The 10,307-nt window shown below is 49.0% G+C and overlaps 1 non-coding gene across 1 annotated transcript; it reads right to left on the bottom strand.

Annotated features, from left to right (window-relative positions):
* Nucleotides 1–863: 863 nt before the first annotated feature.
* On the bottom strand, nucleotides 864–937 carry Trnat-ugu (transfer RNA threonine (anticodon UGU)). Its single transcript has one exon. It is a non-coding gene; the product is annotated as a tRNA-Thr (tRNA).
* Nucleotides 938–10,307: the final 9,370 nt, after the last annotated feature.

Here is a 10,307-nt window from a genome sequence, read left to right as displayed (position 1 = left end):
AACTTCACGCGCCCCACACCTTTGCAGAGCCTCCACCAGCTTGAACAGTCCCCTGCTGACATGCAGGGTACATGGATTCGCCCGCATCTCGTGGTCGTGCGGTAGCGTTCTCGCTTCCCACGCCCGGGTTCCCGGGTTCGATTCCCGGCGGGGTCAGAGATTTTCTCTGCCTCGTGATGGCTGGGTGTTGTGTGCTGTCCTTAGGTTAGTTAGGTTTAAGTAGTTCTAAGTTCTAGGGGACTGATGACCATAGATGTTAAGTCCCATAGTGCTCAGAGCCATTTGAACCATTTGTACATGGATTCATGAAGTTGTCTCCACACCCGTACACGACCATCCGCTCGATACAATGTGAAACGAGAGTCGTCCGACGGGGCACATGTTTCCAGTCATCAACATTCGAATGCCGGCGTTGACGTGCCCAGACGAGGCGGAAAGCTTTGTGTCGTGCAGTCATCAAGGCTACACAAGTAGGCCTTCGCCTCCAAACTCTCATATCGATGATATTTCGTTGAATAGTCCGCACAATGACGCTTGTTGATGGCCAAGCATTGAAATCGGCAGAAATTTGCAGAAGGGTTGCACTTCTGTCAGGTTGGACGATCCTCTTCAGTCATCGTTGGTCTCGTTCTTGCAGGATCTTTTTCCGGCAGCAGCGATGTCGTAGATTTGATGTTTTACCGGATTCCTGATATTCACGGTACACTCGTGAAACGTTCGTACAGAAAATTCCCTCTTCATCGATCCCTCGGAGATGCTGTGTCGTGAGCCTACCATATCATCATGTAAACGATGACTAACTGACAACCTCAGCTGCCGACAGGTGTTGTTGATATACCTCGATGTGGACAGCTGAAAATGTGTGCCCCGACCGGGACTCGAACCCGGGACCTCCTGCTTACATGGCAGACGCTCTATCCATCTGAGCCACCGAGGACACAGACGAGTAGCGCGACTGCAGGGACTTATCCCTTGCACGCTTCCCGTGAGACTCACATTCCCAACTGTCCACAATTCTACATATGTATTGTACCTTATAGACATTTGCCCAACCACTCATCACTCGCGCATGCTTTGGCGATTCCCGTAAGAGTTTGGGCAACCTGTGCGCATTCGCACAGACGAAGGTCAATGGCTGGGTAGCCTTTAACTATATATACGAAGACAGTAACTTGTTCTCGGAAGAACACAAGAGTGCTTGGGCAAATGTCTATAAGGTACAATACATATGTAGAATTGTGGACAGTTGGGAATGTGAGTCTCACGGGAAGCGTGCAAGGGATAAGTCCCTGCAGTCGCGCTACTCGTCTGTGTCCTCGGTGGCTCAGATGGATAGAGCGTCTGCCATGTAAACAGGAGATCCCGGGTTCGAGCCCCGGTCGGGGCACACATTTTCAGCTGTCCACATCGAGGTATATCAACAACACCTGTCGGCAGCTGAGGTTGTCAGTTAGTCATCGTTTATTTCAGGAAAAAGCTGCACGGTCATCAACAGTAACTGTTCTTTCGAGAACAAGTTACTGTCTTCGTATATATATCATCATGTTCTAACTCACTTAAATCTTGATAACTTGCCATTGTAGCAGCAGTAACCGATCTAACAACTGCGCCAGACACTTGTTGTCTTATATAGGCGTTGCCGACTGCAGCGCCGTATTCTGCCTGTTTACATATCTCTGTATTTAAATACGCATGAATATACCAGTTTCTTTGGCACTTCAGATCATTTGTTCTGTGGTTGAGGTGTGTTAACTATCTGAGAAACATTTGGCAACTCCGGAGATTGAATGTAGCATAGTAGTACTTTCATTGGTAGTTGAATTGTTAAACTTTCTAAAATATTAGATCCGACCGGAGTGGCTCTAGGCTCTAGGCGCTACAGTCTCGAACCGCGCGACCACTACGGTTGCAGGTTCGAATGCTGCCTCGGTCATGGATGTGTGTGATGTCCTTAGGTTAGTTAGGGTTTAGTAGTTCTAAATTCTAGGGAACTGATGACCTCAGATGTTAAGTTCCATAGTGCTCAGAGCCATTTGAACCATTTTTTTTAATTATTCGAATATCAGTGTTAGGAGGTGAGTGGACCATATTTTTAAAAATTGTAACTGTTCAAAAAAGCGCGAATAACTTGTGGCGATACCATCAGCTCTCTCTCCAATTAGTGAAGATATTGTCGGAGATTTACTAGCTCTGTAACCAGTATTTTGTTTTTGTAGTTTTCTGAAATAGCCGTGAGAAAGAAAGCGAACGATTTTAAAGTCATTCGTAAATAACCTAAAAATGTGGCTTGAGACTCACGAAGATGTTTGTACAGTTTGTCGAATTCATCAGGTTCACTTGTCTCAAAATCAATACTCTGTACCCAGCATGACGCTAGTTTCCGCAACAGTCCATATTTCGAGGACATATTTTATGCAAGAAGCATTTTCTGACTCACAATTGGAAGAGACATTTAAACAGTGCGACCGAGCAACACGTCTTTGGCTGCTGGCATCGATGCTCCGGTGTGGCCACCAGGCTTCCGAGCGCTTGGCATCAGGCGAGTCGCGTGGTGCCATCTACCAAAGCGCCGAGTAAGGAATGTCAGCCGTGGCCGTAATCTAATACACTCCTGGAAATTGAAATAAGAACACCGTGAATTCATTGTCCCAGGAAGGGGAAACTTTATTGACACATTCCTGGGGTCAGATACATCACATGATCACACTGACAGAACCACAGGCACATAGACACAGGCAACAGAGCATGCACAATGTCGGCACTAGTACAGTGTATATCCACCTTTCGCAGCAATGCAGGCTGCTATTCTCCCATGGAGACGATCGTAGAGATGCTGGATGTAGTCCTGTGGAACGGCTTGCCATGCCATTTCCACCTGGCGCCTCAGTTGGACCAGCGTTCGTGCTGGACGTGCAGACCGCGTGAGACGACGCTTCATCCAGTCCCAAACATGCTCAATGGGGGACAGATCCGGAGATCTTGCTGGCCAGGGTAGTTGACTTACACCTTCTAGAGCACGTTGGGTGGCACGGGATACATGCGGACTTGCATTGTCCTGTTGGAACAGCAAGTTCCCTTCCCGGTCTAGGAATGGTAGAACGATGGGTTCGATGACGGTTTGGATGTACCGTGCACTATTCAGTGTCCCCTCGACGATCACCAGTGGTGTACGGCCAGTGTAGGAGATCGCTCCCCACACCATGATGCCGGGTGTTGGCCCTGTGTGCCTCGGTCGTATGCAGTCCTGATTGTGGCGCTCACCTGCACGGCGCCAAACACGCATACGACCATCATTGGCACCAAGGCAGAAGCGACTCTCATCGCTGAAGACGACACGTCTCCATTCGTCCCTCCATTCACGCCTGTCGCGACACCACTGGAGGCGGGCTGCACGATGTTGGGGCGTGAGCAGAAGACGGCCTAACGGTGTGCGGGACCGTAGCCCAGCTTCATGGAGACGGTTGCGAATGGTCCTCGCCAATACCCCAGGAACAACAGTGTCCCTAATTTGCTGGGAAGTGGCGGTGCGGTCCCCTACGGCACTGCGTAGGATCCTACGGTCTTGGCGTGCATCCGTGCGTCGCTGCGGTCCGGTCCCAGGTCGACGGGCACGTGCACCTTCCGCCGACCACTGGCGACAACATCGATGTACTGTGGAGACCTCACGCCCCACGTGTTGAGCAATTCGGCGGTACGTCCACCCGGCCTCCCGCATGCCCACTATACGCCCTCGCTCAAAGTCCGTCAACTGCACATACGGTTCACGTCCACGCTGTCGCGGCATGCTACCAGTGTTAAAGACTGCGATGGAGCTCCGTATGCCACGGCAAACTGGCTGACACTGACGGCGGCGGTGCACAAATGCTGCGCAGCTAGCGCCATTCGACGGCCAACACCGCGGTTCCTGGTGTGTCCGCTGTGCCGTGCGTGAGATCATTGCTTGTACAGCCCTCTCGCAGTGTCCGGAGCAAGTATGGTGGGTCTGACACACCGGTGTCAATGTGTTCTTTTTTCCATTTCCAGGAGTGTAGAAGTGCCACGCTTAAACCATGTTCTGTTTTAGTTGGGGTTAGGGTCGTGCCGTCAGCTGGCGGCCGCTCGAGCAAACTACTGCAGCTGCCTCTCGCTACCGCAGTATAATCCGCTAGCGGATCAATTATACAGCGCGATCCGTGGTCCGGCCGCGTCGCGATCCACGTGTGTAGGACGGACCGCCGGCTCGATCGCGAAGCGCGGATGCCAGGTGACGTAATACTCGAGTTTTACTGTGGCCCTATCAGCGCGATTAACGCCACCGATTCACGTAATGTTTCGCGCAGATGAATTACGCTAATTTAGCGGTAGTATGGCGTATAAACGCAACGCCCGCGCACCAGTTAGGCTGCGCTCAAATTAACGGGGCGGTTATGAAAAGATACGACCGGCGTCCGGGAGCCGTTTGACAGGGGCGCGGCCGGGAAGCGAACCCGCGTCATTATGCGTAATATTTCTGCGTGGCAGAAACAAATGGCGGCTACGTCCTGACACCGCCGCTTCACGTCCAGTTTCACGTCGCTTCCCAACAGGCAGGCAACGGGACAATAAACCGGCGATTATGGCCCGTAACCGACTGCATCGATCCGGCCATTATTTCATCTCTGCAGTCCCGTCCCACCCACCTCGCCTCCCCCCCCCCCCCCACCCGTCCCACCCACACTCTCTCTCTCGCTCCAACCACGAGCGTAGCCGTTTTTATTGGAAATTATATAACTGTCTAGTGGCATTTTGAATGTATAGTCACTGATGTCCCAACGTTGCCTTTCTTGCCGAATACAAGCCACGGAATACAAATACAAAATTGTTCGTGATTTGTGTATTCGCTCTAAAATATACGTTCCTGTATGTTGTTTGGTCCGCAGCTCGTGGTCTCGCGGTAGCGTTCTCGCTTCCCGAGCACGGGGTCCCGGGTTCGATTCCCGGCGTGGTCAGGGACTTTTACCTGCCTCGAGATGACTGGTTGTTGTTGTGTCGTCTTCATCATCATCATTCATCCCCATTACCGTTGGGGGAAGGCAATGGCAAGCCATCTCTCCTAGGACCTTGACTAGTACAGCGGTGCGGGTCTCCCGCATCGACCGCTACGCTCTATCAAGGAGTACGGGACATCATCATCATCATCATATGTCGTTTGGCTGCGATCCCAGAACTGTGGACCGCTATTACACCTGCTAGGGAAAAGGAATGTGGTCGAATTAAATCAGACGATGATGAGAGAATCAAATTAGGGAACGAGACGCTGAAACAGACGAGTTTTGCTCTTTTTGCAGAAAAATACCTTGTAATGGCGGAAGTGCAGAAGATATAAAATCCAGACTAAAACAGCAAAAAAATCGTTTCTGAAAGAGAGTAATTTCATGACATCTAATATAAATTTAAGTGTCAGAAAATCTTTTCTGAAGCTATTACTGTGGATAGCTGGGCTGAATTAAGAGTAGCATTAAGTTAGTACGTTCGCAACAATCACATTCAAAGAAGATCATTAGATCGACATTGTTTTTCTTTCTTTTTTCTTTTTTTCAATGCTATGAACCAAGAAAAAGGTACACAGAACATGTCACGAGGGGCCGCAACCATCCAGGGACAACCATACACCTTGTGTATCTAATTTCCATCCAGCAGCCTCCAGATGGCCTTCATAAACCCAGAATTCTCCGTGCTTCCGCATCACTTCCTCCAGCGCGTCGTATACGTCCCCCGCTAGTATGGTGTAACCGCCATCGGGAATGCCGTCAACCAAGAACTACAATTGCTTCCGCCTGGTCGAGCGAGACACAGAAATTCTTCCACCGACAGGATCAAGACACGACTCTCCACATACACTCTGACAGTTGCAAGCCAGCTTTTAGGCACTTCAGTACCTGCAGCCCGCTTCATGTACGAGAATGTGAAGGCTGCCTTCCGACTTAGCAGTTGCCATTTACGGAAAACTAGTACCAGTAACACAGTATCTACGTAGTCACATTCATAGTGACAATATCAAAAACGTCCATGAGACAGCAAATGTGTTTAGATTTCATTGTGTATAGCTGGGACGCTCGTCGCTCGTTGTCTCGCGGTACCGTTCTCGCTTCCCGAGCACGGGGTCCCGGGTTTGATTCCCGAGAGGGTAGGGAGTTTCACCTGCCCCAGTGGTCGTGGTGGTGGTTAGTGTTTAACGTCCCGTCGACAACGAGGTCATTAGAGACGGAGCGCAAGCTCGGGTTAGGGAAGGATTGGGAAGGAAATCGGCCGTGCCCTTTCAAAGGAACCATCCCGACATTTGCCTGAAACGATTTAGGGAAATCACGGAAAACCTAAATCAGGATGGCCGGAGACGGGATTGAACCGTCGTCCTCCCGAATGCGAGTCCAGTGTGCTAACCACTGCGCCACCTCGCTCGGTCACCTGCCCCAAGATGACTGAGTATTGTCTACATCTACATCTACATCCATACCCTGCAAGCCACCTGACGGTGTGTGGCGGAGGGTACCTTGAGTACCTCTATCGGTTCTCCCTTCCAGTCTCGTATTGTTCGTGGAAAGAAATATTGTCGGTATGCCTCTGTGTGGGCTCTAATCTCTCTGATTTTATCCTCATAGTCTCTTCGCGAGATATACGTAGGAGGGAGCAATATACTGCTTGACTCCTCGTTGAAGGTATGTTCTCGAAACTTCAAAAAAACCCTGTACCGAGCTACGGAGCGTCTCTCCTGCAGAGTCTTCCACTGTAGTTGATCTATCATGTCCGTAACGCTTTCGCGATTACTAATTGATCCTGTAACGAAGCGCGCTGCTCTCCGTTGGATCTTCTCTATCTCTTCTATCAACCTTATCTGGTATGGATCCCACACTGGTGAGCAATATTCAAGCAGTGGGCGAACAAGCGTACTGTAACCTACTTCCTTTGTTTTCGGATTGCATTTCCTTAGGATTCTTCCAATGAATCATCAACTTTATATGATCATTCCATTTTAAATCACTCCTAATACGTACTCCCAGATAATTTATGGAATTAACTGCTTCCAGTTGCTGACCTGCTGTATTGTAGCTAAATGATAAAGGATCTTTCTTTCTATGTATTCGCAGCACATTACACTAGCCTACATTTAGATTCAATTGTCATTCCCTGCACCATGCGTCAATTCGTTGCAGATCCTCTTGCATTTCAGTACAATTTTCCATTGTTACAACCTCTCGACATACTACAGCATCATCCGCAAAAAGCCTCAGTGAACTTCCGATGTTATCCGCAAGGTCATTTATGTATACCAATTAGTCCATTTTATTTGGACTGTTGAGCTCCGTGGCCGTGGATAATGATATTTCACTGTAAAAATACAGCAACCAGCCACTTTTTAATGCGTTTTATTTATGCCAATATGCATTTCGGGTTTGCACCCATCTTCAGCTGGCAAATTACATGGATCTTCAGTTACTACAGTAGTACAATCTCGACAGCAGTTTGGATGCTGCAGCAGGCCTGTGCAAAAGCAACGATTGCAATCATTTACTTTAATTTCGCGAGTTGTAAATGATTGCAATCGTTGCTTTTGCACAGGCCTGCTGCAGCATCCAAACTGCTGTCGAGATTGTACTACTGTAGTAACTGAAGATCCATGTAATTTGCCAGCTGAAGATGGGTGCAAACCCGAAATGCATATTGGCATAAATAAAACGCATCAAAAAGTGGCTGGTTGCTGTATTTTTACAGTGAAATATCATTTATGTATATTGTGAATAGCAACGGTCCTACGACACACCCCTGCGGCACACCTGAAATCACTCTCACTTCGGAAGACTTCTCTCCATTGAGAATGATATGCTGTCATCGTCATCGTCATTATTCAGCCTCATTACGGTCGGAGAAAGGCAACGGCAAACCACGTCCATTAAGACCTTGCCTATGATAAGTTGCGGGTCTCCCACATCGTCCCACTACGCTCTGTCAAGAACCATCGGACTTCAAGTGTCACGCACTAACTTGTGCTGAACTTAAGAACAATTTTGTAAAATAATCTTAATAAATGTTATTAGGTGTAATGGCGTGTTGAAAAGTAATGCTTCCGAACATTTTATTTGAAAACTCTTCAAAGTTTTTAAATAAAGCAAACATTATTAACATTCTTCTTCGTTATTGGTTATGCCTACATATTTATTACTCAACACAGTCACCTGGTGACGGGCACAGTTTTCCTAGTGAGAGGCGCGCGGGGTACCCGTGCGGTCTGAGGCGGCTCCCCCCTCCCCCCTCCCCCTCCCCGCCCCGTCGGAGGTTCGAGTCCTCACTCGGTCATTGGTGTCTGTGTTTTCCTCGGCGTAAGTTAGTTGAAATTAGATTAAATAGTGCGTAAGACTAAGGACCGATGACCTCAGCAGTTTGGCACCATAGACCTTACCACAAATTTCCTATTTTCCCAGTGAGAGATCAATTTGTTAATAACATCACTGTAGAAATTCTGACTTCGCTGATGGAGTCACAACCTCACCTCTGCTTGCAAAGCTTCGTCACTATCCAAGTTAATTCCTTGAAAGTGTTTTCTGAGTTTTGGAACCGGCCGCAGTGGCCGAGCGGTTCTAGGCGCTTCAGTCTGGAACCGCGCGACCGCTAAGGTCACAGGTTCGAATCCTGCCGCGGGCATGGATGTGTGTGATGTCCTTAGGTCAGTTAGATTTAAGTAGTTCGAGGTTGTAGGGGACTGATGACCTCCGATGTTAAGTCCCATAGTGCTCAGAGCCATTTGGGAGGGCGGACAGGGAAAAACGAGTCCCACCGGCCGGGGCCATTATTTACTGGGCTGCGGCGTTCTGAGTTTTGGAAACAGATGAAAATCGGTATGGAGGATGACCGATGAGAGTGAACCCAAGTCGTCGGATTGCAGCAGGTGTCGCACGGCATTCTCATGCTGAAGGAGAGTGTGCTCCCTGTGTGGGCCAACTGTCCAACTGTTCGAATTTGTGCTTCCAGTTTTTTAAGGGTTTCTCACGCACCGAGTAACAAACGTTACTCACCGCCACATTACACGCGACGGTTCGGAGTCCTGCACCCGCAGAGGGTTTCAACTCGCGTCATCGACGCAGGTACTCGACCGATTAACGTGCTTGATATGTAGTACCTCCTCTGATATTGCGAACAAAATAAGAAAATTCGGACCCATTATTTTGCAGCACGCCCTCTTATTATTCATTATCCTACCACATTGCTGTTACAATGCTGCCCTGTCAGATAAGTACAGTACTGCCCATTAAAATTGCTACACCAAGAAGAAATGCAGATGATAAACGAGTATTCATTGGACAAATATATTATACTAGAACTCAAATGTGATTACATTTTCACGCATTTTGGGTGCATAGATCCTGAGAAATCAGTACCCAGAACAACCACGTCTGGCCGTAATAACGGCCTTGATGCGCTTGGGCATTGAGTCAAACAGAGCTTGGATGGCGTGTACAGGTACAGCTGCCCATGCAGCTTCAACACGATACCACAGTTCATCAAGAGTAGTGACTCGCCTATTGTGACGAGCCAGTTGCTCGGCCACCATTGACCAGTCGTTTTCAATTGGTGAGAGATCTGGAGAACGTGCTGGCCAGGGTAGCAGTAGAACATTTTCTGTATCCAGGACCTGCAACATGCGGTCGTGCATTATCTTGCTGAAATGTTGGGTTTCGCAGGGATCGAATGAAGGGTAGAGCCACGAGTCATAACACGTCTGAAATGTAACGTCCACTGTTCAAAGCGCCGTCAATGCGAACAAGAGCTGACCGAGACGTGTAACCAATGGCACCCCATACCATCACGCCGGTTGATAGGCCATTATGGCGATGACGAATACACGCTTCCAATGTGCGCTCACCGCGACGTCGCCAAACACGGATGCGACCATCATGATGCTGTAAACAGAACGTGGATTCATCCGAGAAATGACGTTTTTCCATTCGTGCACCCAGGTTCGTCGTTGAGTACACCATCGCAGGCGCTCCTATCTGTGATGCAGCGTCAAGGGTAACCTCAGCCATGGTCTCCGAGCTGATAGTCCATGCTGCTGCAAACGTAGTCGAAATGTTCGTGCAGATGGTTGTTGTCTTGGAAACGTCCCCATCTGTTGACTCGGGGATCGAGACGTGGCTGCACGATCCGTTACAGCCATGCGGATAAGATGCCTGTCATCTCGACTGCTAGTGATACGAGGCCGTTGGGATCCAGCACGGCGTTCCGCATTACCCTCCTCAAACCCCTGATTCCATATACTGCTAACAGTCAGCCGGCCGAAGTGGCCGTGCGGTTAA

The sequence above is a fragment of the Schistocerca nitens genome, chromosome 9, assembly GCF_023898315.1.
Source record: "Schistocerca nitens isolate TAMUIC-IGC-003100 chromosome 9, iqSchNite1.1, whole genome shotgun sequence".
NCBI classification, from domain to species: domain Eukaryota; kingdom Metazoa; phylum Arthropoda; class Insecta; order Orthoptera; family Acrididae; genus Schistocerca; species Schistocerca nitens.
The sequence above is the reverse complement of the archived record's forward strand: the minus strand, read 5'-3'. Positions and strand labels throughout refer to the sequence as shown.